Genomic DNA, 13,345 nt, shown 5'->3' with positions numbered 1-13,345 from the left:
GAAGCCCAGCAAATAACCTGATCTAAATTGGGTACCTGGGGGACACCTGGGGTGGCTCAGTGGTTGAGCATCTGCCTTTGGCTCAGGGGGTAATCCTGGGATTCCAGGATCAAGTCCCACACTGGGTTCCCATGGAGAGCCTGCTTCCCCCTCTGCTTGAACTCTGCCCTTTTCTCTGTGCCTCTCATAAATAAATAAACAAATAATCTTTAAAAATAATAAATTGGGTACCTGGAATATGCCTTTTTTGTCACTGGGTAGGGCTTTGGTTACATCAGTGACTTTTAGGCTTGTTTTTGTTGTTGGTTTTTAACTGAGCCACAGTAAGGTATTTTACCTTGAAACTAGATAGCCTTATCTTGTGAGGTGTACTCTGAAGTTTCTTGTCCTGTTAAATATCATTGTCTTAAAATTCTGGTTGAGATCCACTAGGTGGATATCATAGCCCGCTGCTAGTGGGTAGTAAATTGCAGTTTGAAAAATAAGAGCAAAAGTTGGAAGTGTTTTGGAAAGGCTGTAGGAGGATTTTTTTCCCCCTCTGTTACACCCTATGACACTGTAACTGTCATCACAAGATCAAATAATCACCACCACTTACAGGTTCATTCATTGTTGCCTAAAGGAAATAATAATAAGTAGGATGAATGTCAGAATCGTAAACTTTCTAAAGCAAGACCCTATATATTCGGCAACCACTCAAGTCCTTTCATTTAAAGGGAGTTGAGCTTGTGTAAATTGAGGTTATGTGTTCCAATAATCTTTTTTTGTCTTGGATTAAAAGCATTTAGGTCAAATGTTAGCATTTAACAATTTAATGGAGCAGTCACAGTTCAACTATAATCCTCTAATGATGGGATTTAAGCAGAGAGAGAGCCGCGGATTGGCTTTTAAAATGTGCTTTATCATTGAACCTGGCCAGCCCTGAAAGCTCTTGTTTGTACCTTGGTAGGAACCAAACTACAACGTGGCAAGTTGAGATTTTGAGTTTCTTTATCCTAAAGTTTTCCTTGTTAGTCATATTCTCAGCTGTCTGGATAGGTTTCTGCAGGCAGAGAAATTACCCCATCCCACGTTACCCATACAAAGGTGGGGGTGATTTGAGAATCACTAGCATCAGATGTTTGTGTGTTTGTTAAATTTATTTTTAATTTAATTTTTAAAAAATATTTTATTTATTCATGAGAGACACAGAAAAAGGCAGAGACACAGACAAGGGCTCCTCCCTGCAAGGAGCCCGATGGGAGACTCAATTCCATTCCGGACCCTGGGACCACACACCCTGAGCCGAAGGCAGATGCTCAACTGCTGAGCCACTCAGGCATCCCTAGAAGCTTGGGAGTATAAAGATGAGTTGTACACAAGGAAGATTCTACTCTTCGGGAGGATTCTTAGTGGTTAGTTCATTCAGCTATTGAGTGCCTTGGACTAGGAACTGCTAAATGCTGAGAGGAAGACACGTTTTCTTTAGGATTTGGTTTTACCTCCAAGAAACACGAAAAGGCTTGGTTAGAAAACTCCAGGAGCAGTTCAGCCTTTAAATTCCATTTGGATAGTACCATCATTTTAAAAAAAAAATTTTTTTTAAAGATTTTTATTTATTCATGAGAGACACAGAGAGAGAGAGAGAGAGAGAGAGAGAGAGAGAGAGAGAAGCAGAGTCACAGGCAGAGGGAGAAGCAGGCTCCATGCAGGGAGCCTGACGTGGGACTAGATCCCGGGTCTCCAGGATTACACCCTGGAGCTGAAGGCAGATGCTAAACTGCTGCGCCACTGGGGCTGCCCAGTACCATCATTTTTCTAAGTCAGGTAGCCATGGTAAGCCACAGTAGGGAGTTGACCCATGCCTGGACAGCAGAGAAATGGCCAGATAAAAAAAATTAAGTGCAGAAGATATGATGACTGGCTGAATAGTTGATCAAAGAAGTACTAATTCAAAGCTGTTACTCTGCATTTGTTCGTGATTGTTGGTGGCTGGCAAGCTGGTGGTTCAATCCCTAGGGAATTGGAAGTTTACTAAAGACTTGAATATTTTACTTCCCTACTTGCTCATAGCAGAATTTGCTAAATTACTGTTTTTCTGCTCTGACAGGCGTAGATTTATTTTGAGGTTGAAAAAAGTTATTTTTTAGGAGACTGTAATGATTTCCTGCTTGCTTTAAGGTGGTGATTCTTAACCCTGGCCCCAGGGGAGCTTTATAAACCGAATGCTCAGGCTCCATAGGCCTATTCGGCAGTTCTGTGGGTAGGGGACCCCAACATATAGTATTTTTAAAATTCATAAGTGGTTCCAACATGGAATCACAGTGGAGGACAGTTTCTTTGGGGGCAGCCTTGGTTATGGGTACACCTTTCAGTGTTAGTCTCCGCCCCCCTGCTTCCCAGCTAAGTGTAATTTATAGAACTTTAGCTTTTCTCCGTTTCTTTTCTGACAAGTTATTTTACAACTTGAAACCTAAGAACTTTATTCCATGTGACTTGTCACTCTAAGCCTGTGTCCTGACCACTCAACAGAAAGGAACAAACTGTTTTGTGTGGTCTTGTTATGAGGAACTGACCACGTTTCTGGATTTGATTCTGAACAGAGTGATGGAACCAGTTGCTGATGTGGGCATCATCAAGCTCTTCAGGGAAATAGAGGGGCAAACTTTTCACTGTTAAGTGTCTCTATTTTCTGAAGTTCTTTTACTTAAGTCTTTTGCCCCTAATCAGCATTTTCGTTGACCTTTTGGTGTGTGTATGTATGTATTTACACTTAACACACACACAGTGGTTTAGGTTAGTGCTTTATATAACCTTTCATCACTGTATGAATTGCCTTTAATTCTTTTCACTCATTGCCTGATTTTTAAAAATTGGTATTTTTTATTGTAAGAACATTCAGCCTAAGATCTACCCTCTTAACATCTTTTTTTTCCCTCTTAACATCTTTAAATGTACAATACTGTATTTTTAACTGAACAGTGTTGTATAGCAGATCCCTAGAACTTACCTTTCTTTTTTTTTTTAATTATATTTATTTATTCATGAGAGACATACATAGAGAGGCAGAGACACAGGCAGAGGGAGAAGCAGGCTCCATGCGGGAGCCTGATGTGGGACTCCATCCTGGAACTCCAGGATCACACCCTGAGCCCAAGGCAGGCGCTTAACTGCTGAGCCACCCAGGTGCTTAACTGCTGAGCCACCCAGGCGTCCCTAGAACTTACCTTTCACAATAAACTTTGTACCTCTTGAATAGCACCTCCCTCCCAAGTCCCTGGCAACCACCATTGTATTCTCCGTTTCTGTGAGTTTGACTATCTTAGATACCTCCTATAGATGGAATCATGCCCTCTTTGTCCTTCTATGACTGGCTTATTTTACTTAGCATAGTGTTGTACATACTTTCTGTACCTAAGATAGGGTGAACATCTTTTCATGTCAATAAATATTTCTACGTCATCTTTTTAATGTCTACATGGTATTCCTTTGTGGGAACATACCATAATTTTGCCATTCAGTTCCCTAGTGTTGAGTATTAGATTTTTTGTGACTTTTGGTCTTATTAATGTTAACATGCACAATTTTGGAACTAAATCTTTGTGTCCTAATTAACAAGTATTAATATATCTATTAACAAATACTAGAAACGAACATGAGTATATCTCTTCTGATATGTATAACCAAATTGCCTCTCATTATCAGCAAACTTATTTTTCGTTAGGTGTGTGTGTGTTTTTGTATTTGTTTACTATCTTACAAATAAGCACATTAAAAACAAACCACATAGGGGTGCCTAGGTGGCTCAGTTGGTTAAGCATCAGCCTTCGGCTTAGGTCATGATTGCAGGGCCCTGAGATGCAGCCCCACTTTGGGCTCCCTGCTCAGTGGGGAGTCTGCTTCTCCCTCTCCCTCTGTGCCCCCACACTTGTGTGCTGTGTGTGCGTACTCTCTCTCTCAAATACATAAATTTAAAAAAAAAAAAGCCACGTAAGTTAAAAAAAAAAAAAAGTACCTTATTTTATTGTACATTTCATTTGATTTTGAACAAGGTTGGAACATTTATCTTGCTGTTTGTATTTGAGAGGGATTAAAGATTAGAAGCTCATATATTTTGCCCTTTTTTATTTTAAGGACTTTTGTTTCCTCTTTATTGATTTTTAAGAGCTCTTCAAATACTAAAGATATGAACACATGATCTTATATAGGGTATATTTTGCTTTTTAACTTTGTGTGATTTTTCTCCATACAGAAATCTAAAAAATTATATTGTCTAATCAGCCTCTGTCTCATTTTCATCTTTAATGACATGCTAAGAAGGGAGTCCTCCACCCATACGTTATATAACCATTAGTGGCCCGCCCTTCCTTTCTTCCATTCGTCTTTTTTTTTTTTTTTTTGGTGTGTGTGCTGACCTTAGGACTTAGTTTTTCTGCATTTTATTACCTAGTAATGAGCTGGTTGTTTTGGCATGTTGTATTGAAAAATCCATACTTTGCCTTATGATTTGAAGTGCCTCCATATCATATATTTCTTGGTTTTGGAGGTTTCTCTTGGTTATTTGTTTTTGTGAACTCTTCTGTTTATTACAACTTTATTAGAGTTTCTTTCTGATAGAACACATGTTTATTTTTTCAGATATTTATGGCTATTTTTTCTTGCTATTTTTGCTTATCATTCTGCAGGAATTTTAGCAAGCCCCCTTTCTCTCCTTTTGGGGTATTAATTTTTATTAAATTTATACACACACACATATATATCATAAAGTGAATATTCTTATAGCAGCTCTCTTATTCCAGGATGTAGCCTGTTTCTCTGGTTATTTAGATCTGTTTTATGGCCCTTAGTAATAGTTCATTGTTTTATTCAGAAAGGCCTTGCACATTTTTTATGAAACCTAAGTAATGGCTGTCATTGCCATCTTAAACAGGATTCCTACATCCACCCTTATCTTTTGGGGCAGTAGACTTTTCTGTAGATATCTCAGGTTTTGTGGCCCACATATCCTGTCATATGTTATTCCTTGCTGTTGTTTACTATTTAAAAACGTAAAAACCACCCTTAGCTGGGGACACTACAAAACCAGGTTAGACAGTACTTGGGTTGGGGGTGGGGACTGTAGCTCTCACTGTGTCATCCTTGTCATCTCCATTGAGCCTCATCTCTCGTCTGACAGCTCCTCCTCACCCTTGTCACCGGATCAGGGGCAAGATAGCAGTGGTTTTGCTTAGTCTTTCTTTCCCAAGATGCTTGTTGCTGGCATTTGGGGAATGTTTTGAGTCCATCAGCACTGAAAGAGCTCTGCTAGTGTGTTTTGTACCTAGCCATCTATCTACTGGTAGGTTTGCTCAGATTTTCCTGCTTCTTGATAGTGGTTCTGATTTGGTCTTTTACTTGCAAATACTTCTCTGTCAGCTGAACGATCACAGTGATGTCAACACCCTGGCGTGTCCCTGACACCAGTGCATCTGGTGTGTCACAGATGTGGTTGATGTTGGCTGTTAACTTCCTTTTCCAATTTAGTGAGAGTATTAAGAATGAGTGTTATGTTTTATTGGTACTTTTATTTTTTAAACATCATTTATTCATCTCACAAGTCCTGGGAAACCTTCAGTACAGGTACTGAGTCCGAAACTGGGAACCAGGGATATGGGAGGTAGACTCTGCCCCTTGTTCTGACAGTGGTCTGGCTGGGCAGGCAGATGGATCTTCCCACAGTGTAGCCATCTTTGTTGTTCCCCCATGCCATGGTGATGTGTGGCAACCAGAGGATGCATGTGTGGGAATTACCCCAATGGAAAGGGGCGAGCGAGGTAAAGGGTGTTTATTTTGGAGGCACTGCACATGGAAGAGCCTGAGGAGCTAGTGGAGGACCCAGCACCTGAGGACCCAAAACAGAAATGACAGCATAGCGGGCCCAAGCTTCCCAGTAGGCGTCACTGTGACTCTATAGCCTTGCGGCAGAATTCGGCTGTCATTCTGAGATGCATCAGGACGCCAGCAAAGGGCACAATGGCTTCTGGTCATGCTGGCTGATTTGTATGGATAAGAGGAGTACTCGAGGTGGAACAGGACTGGGAGATCAGAGGTGGTAGGATGGTGTCAATGCTGCAGAGCGCACAGATTTGGGAGTTTTCCTGCTCTGGGAGATGTGGGCTTCAGCTTGGGAGAGGGAGCTCGGCAGTCCTTGCCCCTTGGGGCCCCCTCAGAAATCCCAGAGCCAATGGCACACAGCAAGTTGGGCAGAGACTGTGCTTCCAGGCCAGCTTGTATTATGTTCGCTCAGGGAGGTTGGCTGGAAACTGAGCATTCGAAGGACAGTCTTAGGTCTTGATTGTATAAACACTGTTAGGATGGGAATGCTCATTAAAGTTTGAATCGTGCTCCACTGTTTAAGGCTGTGTGTCCTTTGGCAAATTACCTCACTTCTTTGCAGCTCAGCTTACCCTTTTGTGAAGTGGGCACATGCTTGCAATACTGTGCTTACTTGGGAAAATGAGGTGCCACTGACACAGTGATGCAGGTACTTAGTGGTAGGGGACTGTAGCTGTTACTGTGTCATCCTCGTCCTTTTCATTCCCAGTGAGCCCATTTCTTGTCCGACAGCTCCTCCTCACCCTTGTCGTCGAATCAGGGGCAAGATAGTGGTCTTGCTTTCCCAAGGAGTCTTTCTTTCCCAAGGAGTAGGAAGAGGGGCAATGGATGGACTGAGGGTGGGCAGATCTTCCCTAGTGTGAGATTCCATGGGAGATCTTGTCTTTTGTTTCAATACAAACTCTAAACCAGACTTTAAACCCACCCCCACCCCCCTTTTATCTTTATCTGGGCCTTGGCATTACCCCACTCAAGTTCAGCCTGTGTGGATGAAGCACTCTGATCTCAGGTTGGTGCCCAGGTTTTTGGTCTTGAGGCTGTCTTCATAACTCTCAAGTATTTGGCTGTGGATGCTGTGTCATCTGGGGCCTTCCGAAGTACATTTCTGTGCTCGGTGTTCGCTGTCTCCTCCCTTCCTTCCACCCTGTGTTTGTCTTCCACTCTTCCCAGGTCGTGGCACTCCCTGCCCCGAAGCCTCTCTCAGAGCATCATTGCCTTGCACTTTGTTTGGGCCCATCCCCTCTCGTGCTCACTTGTCTCCACGTCTTCAGGGCACTCCAAAGAGTGCTGTAAGAGATGGCAAAGGCAGTGGGTACGTCCCAGTAGCACTCATGAGGGCCAGTTAAACACTGGGTAGAGAGAAACAGAATACTTGATGGAGAGTGGTCTGGCCACAGTGGCACTGTCCCCCTTTGTTCCTGGTCATGAGGGCAGTGAGGAGGGCTGGTTGCTGCAGTGGATGATTGTGTCTGACATGAAGATACAGTTCAGCTAGGAGAATAAAAGCATTCTCTGGTAAAAAGCCCTGTCTTTTTCCCTGAGGTTAATGTGGGTGAGTGCGGGTTTGAGAGCACTGCCGGTCTGCTCATGGAGGTGGGGCTGCGTGTTTTACGAAGGGCTTATTTGGTCCTTCCGATAACTGCAGAGTGTAGTCTTGTAAAAACCTGGCAGTGGCTCATGGTCTTCTTTGCTGGTCCCCTCTTCTGTGAAACCTAAGCTTAAAAAAAAAAAAACAAAAAACAAAAAAAAAACCTAAGCTTCTCACAGCTAAGGTGAAGGTCTGTCAGGGCTGCTTCAGGGATATTTTATTGTCATACTGTGTGTGTTTTTTTTGTTTTGTTTTGTTTTGTTTTGTTTTTAGATCTTGGGAAGCTAATGGGTGGTAAGAGCTAAGACAATGTAGAAAATTGATGGATTTGATTATAAAAATGAAAATAATTCTGAAAGATCATCCACAAAATTCATGAGCAAACAAGAAGCTGGGATAAGATATTTGGAACCAATAAAGCAGAGTATTAAAGGGTTTATGTCCTTAAAAAATAAAGATTTTTAAACACTATAGGCAAGGGGATATGAAGATAAGCCACAAAAATCTCTGTACTTGCTAGCAGACATGAAAAACTCGTGAGTCAGTGCATCACAAAATCCTACCCACTGGTGCAGGTTTGTAGTAGAGTTCTCAAACTTTGATGAGATGGACCAATTCTTTGCTGGTGGTATTGCCAATTAGGAGAGTCTTCCTGGAAGATAATTTTATGTCTCAAAAGCCTCATACAGTTATCTCCGTAGTCCTCTTCAGGGACTCTGTTCCAGGGGACTGGGATGTGCAAAGGGTTTGTTACGCAGTACCATCACATTTCATTGTAATTATTTTAAGTATGGTCTCCCACATGGCCACCAGCAGAATTATAATTTCTACACTGGAACTTATCACTGTTACCATAGTTCTGAAGAGAGTAATGAGATGTGTATATGCTAGAAAGGTAGTGGTGGGTTTTGAAGGGGGTGGTAAGATCACTGGGGGTTGTCTGGATGCAGAATTTTAGGGCTGCCTTCTTTCCTCTTGGAATACTGCCAGCATCACGTGGTGGTGGTGGTGGTCTTCGTCGTCTTTTTTTACTATTAAATGAGAAGTCTTATAAAAGACCATATATGGATCTTCCCTTAGTAAACAATCTTTTTGTTTGTATGTTTTTTCCTGACAAACAAAAACATCTTTCCTGTTGAGATTTTATATCTTCAGAATTTAGACATTTTACTGCGGTGTGTCCGTGGGGTCCTCTTTCAGTATTCTTCCCAGTCTAGCTCTTGAGATGTCTGGTGGATGTGAAGTCTTCCTTGGCTGTGAGGATATTTTTGTCTGTTACTTCTTTGACTCCTTATCCATCTGTTCTCTTATTGTCTCTGAACACTCCTCTGTGTATGTCTGTATTTCTTTATTGTGTGAGCTGGATGAGGGAGGGAGGGAGGGAGAGAGAGAGAGAGAGAGAGAGAGAGAGAGAGAGAGAGAAGGGGAATCTTAGTCGGGCTCCATGCTCAAGGTGGAGCTGGATGCAGGGCGGCTCGATCTCACGATCTTGAGATCATGACCTGAGCTGAAGTCAAGAATTGGACACTTAACTGTGAGTAAGCCACCCAGGTGCCCCTGGAAACTCCTCTTTTTTTTTTTTTTTTTTTTTTTTTTTATGATAGTCATACAGAGAGAAAGAGAGAGAGGCAGAGACACAGGCAGAGGGAGAAGCAGGCTCCATGCACCGGGAGCCCGATGTGGGATTCGATCCCGGGTCTCCAGGATCGCGCCCTGGGCCAAAGGCAGGCGCCAAACCGCTGCGCCACCCAGGGATCCCGAAACTCCTCTTATATAGACAGACATTGGTTCTTCTGGTACTAACATCTTTTTGTGGAATAGTTCTGATAATTTATGAGCTTAGCTCCCAGTGTATCTACCAAGAGATTATTTTGGCAGTTATTTTTTTTTTTAATTTTATTTTATTTTATGATAGGCACACACAGAGAGAGAGAGAGAGAGAGAGAGAGGCAGAGACATAGGCAGGGGGAGAAGCAGGCTCCATGCACTGGGAGCCCGACGTGGGATTCGATCCCGGGTCTCCAGGATCGTGCCCTGGGCCAAAGGCAGGCTCTAAACCGCTGTTGGCAGTTATTTTTAACCTCCAAGAACTCTTTGGTCATTTAGTTCTATAGTTATTACTATTTTGTGAATCCCACTGAAGATCTGAGTTAAAATTACTTTTAGGGTACTTTCCTGATTCTTGCCTTTTTTTTTTTTTCTCCTGCCTCGTCAGGCATTTAGTCTTTGTAGCTTGGTCTGATTTCTGCTTGTTTATTCCCCTCTGATGTCCCCTGACATGCCATCCCATCATTGGTGCTAGCACTGGGGCTGGCCCCTGTTTTGTGTACAAGGCTGCAGAGTGGTGGTCTCAACTGAGCTTTTTGAAGTCAGGCCCTCTGTTAGTTGCCAGATGGGTGTGCTGTGGGGATTGCAGAGTGGTTTTAAATTTTTTTTTTTTTTTTTTTTTTTTTTTATTTATGATAGTCACAGAGAGAGAGAGAGAGAGGCAGAGACACAGGCGGAGGGAGAAGCAGGCTCCATGCACCGGAAGCCTGATGTGGGATTCGATCCCGGGTCTCCAGGATCGCGCCCTGGGCCAAAGGCAGGCGCCAAACCGCTGCGCCACCCAGGGATCCCTGCAGAGTGGTTTTAAAATGTGATTTATGCTTTTGTATTTCCAAGAAGTCTCTGCAGTGTTTTTATAACCAGAAATAGTATTATATGTTACCATTATCTTGGACTCTCAGATTACACACCCTGGTGCCATTTTGACTTTTTTTTTTTAAAGAATTTATTTATGTATTCATGAGACACAGAGGCAGAGGCACAGGCAGAGGGAGAAACAGGCTCCTCACAGGGAGCCCCATGCGGGACTCAATCCCTGGACCCTGGGATCATGCCCTGAGCCAAAGGCAGACGCTTAACTACTGAGCCACCCAGACGTCCCACCATTTTGACTCTTGCCCTGACCTGTGCACTTGACGTAGTGGGTGCTAGTTCTAGTTCTCTCCCAGTTTCTCTCCAACCACCTTTCTTCCTCTTCTGTTGCTGCTGCCCTGCAGCCCTCATCCCTTATCTGCACAGCCACTCCAGGCTTCTGATTGTCATCTCTACTTGTCTTCTACTGTGTCCACTGTGTACACAGTAGAGAAGTTCCTTCCCAAAGCACAGATCTGACCACTATCCTTATCCTCTTTGGGTCTCCCTATATTCTCTTCTTTTCCCCACTGAATTGAGTGGAACTTATTTAACTCAGCACGCTCCTGGTCCTAGCTAGTCCTTCTTAGCTGTGCATCCACCATCACCTGTGCAGTGAGCTGTTTGGTAACTAATCTTACTGCTTCTCTGATGTACCTTGGTACATGGTTGGGTTTGGTCTGCTTCACTTAGATGGGCAGAGGCAGTCTGGAGGTGACAGGAAGCTGGCCTTATTGCACTCATCTATTGGTGGTGTCCCAGTGACCAGATGAGCAGCCTGAGCACTGTACCGGGCATAGAAGGCCCCAGATGAAGGGAGACAGAGAATCCGAGAGAGAATCACTGAAAGATGTATCCAAGGCTTCAAGAAGAGGACAAAGCATGCTGACTACAGAGTGGAAGTATGTATGTGAGGAAAAGACCAGTAAATACATAAGGGTAGAGCTACTATAGTTCAAGAAAAGGTCTCTAATCTGCTCTAGGAACCTGAGCAGCCACATAAAGAAATAGCCTCACTGGTAGCCATAGAACAGGTGAACAATAGAAGAAGGGACACTCCTGCTTCTTTACAAACTTTGTTTTTCTAGGAATTCTTTGTTTTGTTTTTGAATTGTAAAACACTTTAAGTGAGAGCACAAGAAAAAGGTTAATTCTGAGTAAAATCTCTGTTAGGGCCACAGGTAGAGCCTTCAGGGTTTTCAAAGCAATGTCCATAACTTCCCCTCTGAGTACAGAAAGTCCTCACTCTTTTTTTTCCCTCTCACTTTTATATATAGGAAACTACATAGTAAAATGGGTCCTCCTATCCCCTACAGGCAGCAGAAATGAATAAGGAAAAATATAGCCCGCTCATCCCTGCTATAATAAAAGGAAAATTATTTAAAAAGTCACAGAATTGCAGTAAGTCTCATAGACTTACTCCTTTACAGAGTTCTGTCTGGGGATATACTTCCCAAACTGGAACATATATCTCTTGTTCTTGTGCTGAGGATCCACATGGCACATGGGGTATATCATTTTTGGAGGAGGGAGATTTATTTATTTATTTATTTATTTATTTATTTATTTGGGGGGGGGTGTTTTTAAACCAGGGTTTCTCAGCCTTGATACTATTCACATTTGTGGCCAGGTTGTTCTTTATTTTTTTCAGGTTGTTCTTTATTGTGGAATCTATCCCATGCATTGTAGGATGTTTAGCAGCACTCCTGGTCTCTACCTGTTAGATCCTAGTAGCTCTTCCCTGATTTGATGACCAGAACTATCTCCAGGCTTTTCCAAATGTCCCCTGGAGGGAAAATCACTTCTGGTTGAGAGCTACTGCTTTAAACAGGCATGGGTATGATGTAACCAAGAATGCAAAATGCACATGAACATTAAACTAGAAGAGTCCATCAAAAATGTTTGATGTTCTACTTAAGGCAACATGATGTTTGGGCACCTGTTTCTTTCGGCTTCCCTTTTTGTGCTCTACCTACTGAACGCCCAAATTTTGTATAATTTCTTTTTTCTTATTTGTCTGTATTTCAGTTTCTCCTCTGGCTCATCCAGTCGTTGAATGAAAGAGTCCCTGGCAGACTTCCTCGAACAGGTTTCCTATTTGTATTTCTAAGCTTTGGGTAGGTCTATCTTCACACGTACAGGATAGCTTGGCTGGGTTATTCACTCTCAGTGGGACATTAATTGGTGCTGAGTTCCGACATCATTCTGATGAATGTTCTGTCCTTTCTCACCCCTACCTGCTTGTGGTATATATTTCTTTTTAATAAAACTTTGGGCATACTTAGGCATGTTTTATTGTACATGTGCCAACCCTTGTAGGGATCCTTTATGTCCTCTCATTTTTGGAAGCCAGAATTCCCCAAATGCTTATTAATTTTTGGGTGGATCTCTTTTATTGTCCAAATCATACTTTTGTTTGAAATTGAGTTTTTAATTTTCTTCTTCACTGAAACTTGGTTGCATACTTCAGTAATTTCCTACTCCTGACTTTTGCTTAGAATTTCTCTTAGCTCGGAGCATTGCACTTTTCCTCATTGACGTCTTGGAGCATTCCAGATCCATTTTGTTCTCCTTCCCTCTCCCCCCTTATCTTTTGACATTTTACCTCCTTTTCTATTTTGTCTTTCTGGTTTCTTCTTTATGTTGTTATTTGATGAATACAGAATGTTTTGGCTTTATGTTTTGTGTGGCATTCTTCTAGCCCATTTAAAGGTCATTGTGACACATTCTAGGAACTTTGTGTGGTCATTTAATCCTAGGTTGGTTTTATTTATCTATTTTTTTTTAAATGTTCTTGAGTGCCTTCCCCTGCCTATAATTGGATACCTATAGGGAATTCAGAACTTTGATATCCGTGCAATCATAGTATATTAGCTATAACTGCACTCACTGTCTAATATGGTTACCGCTAGTCACACGTGACTATTTAAATTTAAATTAATTAAAATTAGATACAAGTAAAAATGGGTTTCCCCAACAGCCTCGTAGGTAGTGACGATTGGCTTGGACAGGGCAGATGCAGAACATTTTCATCTCTGCAGCAGATTCTGCTGGAGAGTGCTGGGCTGTGAGAGCTGGACCCTAGTGCGTGTCAGAGAAATCCCTGTGTGGCCTTTCCATCCTTGTACTTGGGTATTGCTGATGGCCCAAGTCAGTGGTCCCCTTGAGGGGGCAGCTCAGAATCTGCATGATTAACCGGAGATGGGGGACTTAAAGTATGATTAA

At 42.4% G+C, this 13,345-nt stretch overlaps 1 protein-coding gene across 8 annotated transcripts in view; it reads left to right on the top strand.

Moving 5' to 3' along the window:
• Positions 1 to 13,345, top strand: part of SLC23A2 (solute carrier family 23 member 2) — a 134,830-nt gene that overhangs the window by 47,537 nt on the left and 73,948 nt on the right. Inside the window, exon 3 of one of the 8 annotated variants that reach the window (XM_041732685.1) lies at positions 12,149 to 12,209. The exons of 6 other annotated variants lie outside the window; for them this stretch is intronic. The gene's annotated coding sequence lies outside the window, so the exon portion shown is untranslated. Of the gene's footprint in view, positions 1 to 12,148; positions 12,238 to 13,345 lie in introns of all 8 variants that reach the window. One more of the 8 variants, XM_041732684.1, reaches the window with a different exon arrangement.

Source organism: Vulpes lagopus, chromosome 18 (assembly GCF_018345385.1).
Source record: "Vulpes lagopus strain Blue_001 chromosome 18, ASM1834538v1, whole genome shotgun sequence".
NCBI lineage: Eukaryota > Metazoa > Chordata > Mammalia > Carnivora > Canidae > Vulpes > Vulpes lagopus.
The sequence above is the reverse complement of the archived record's forward strand: the minus strand, read 5'-3'. Positions and strand labels throughout refer to the sequence as shown.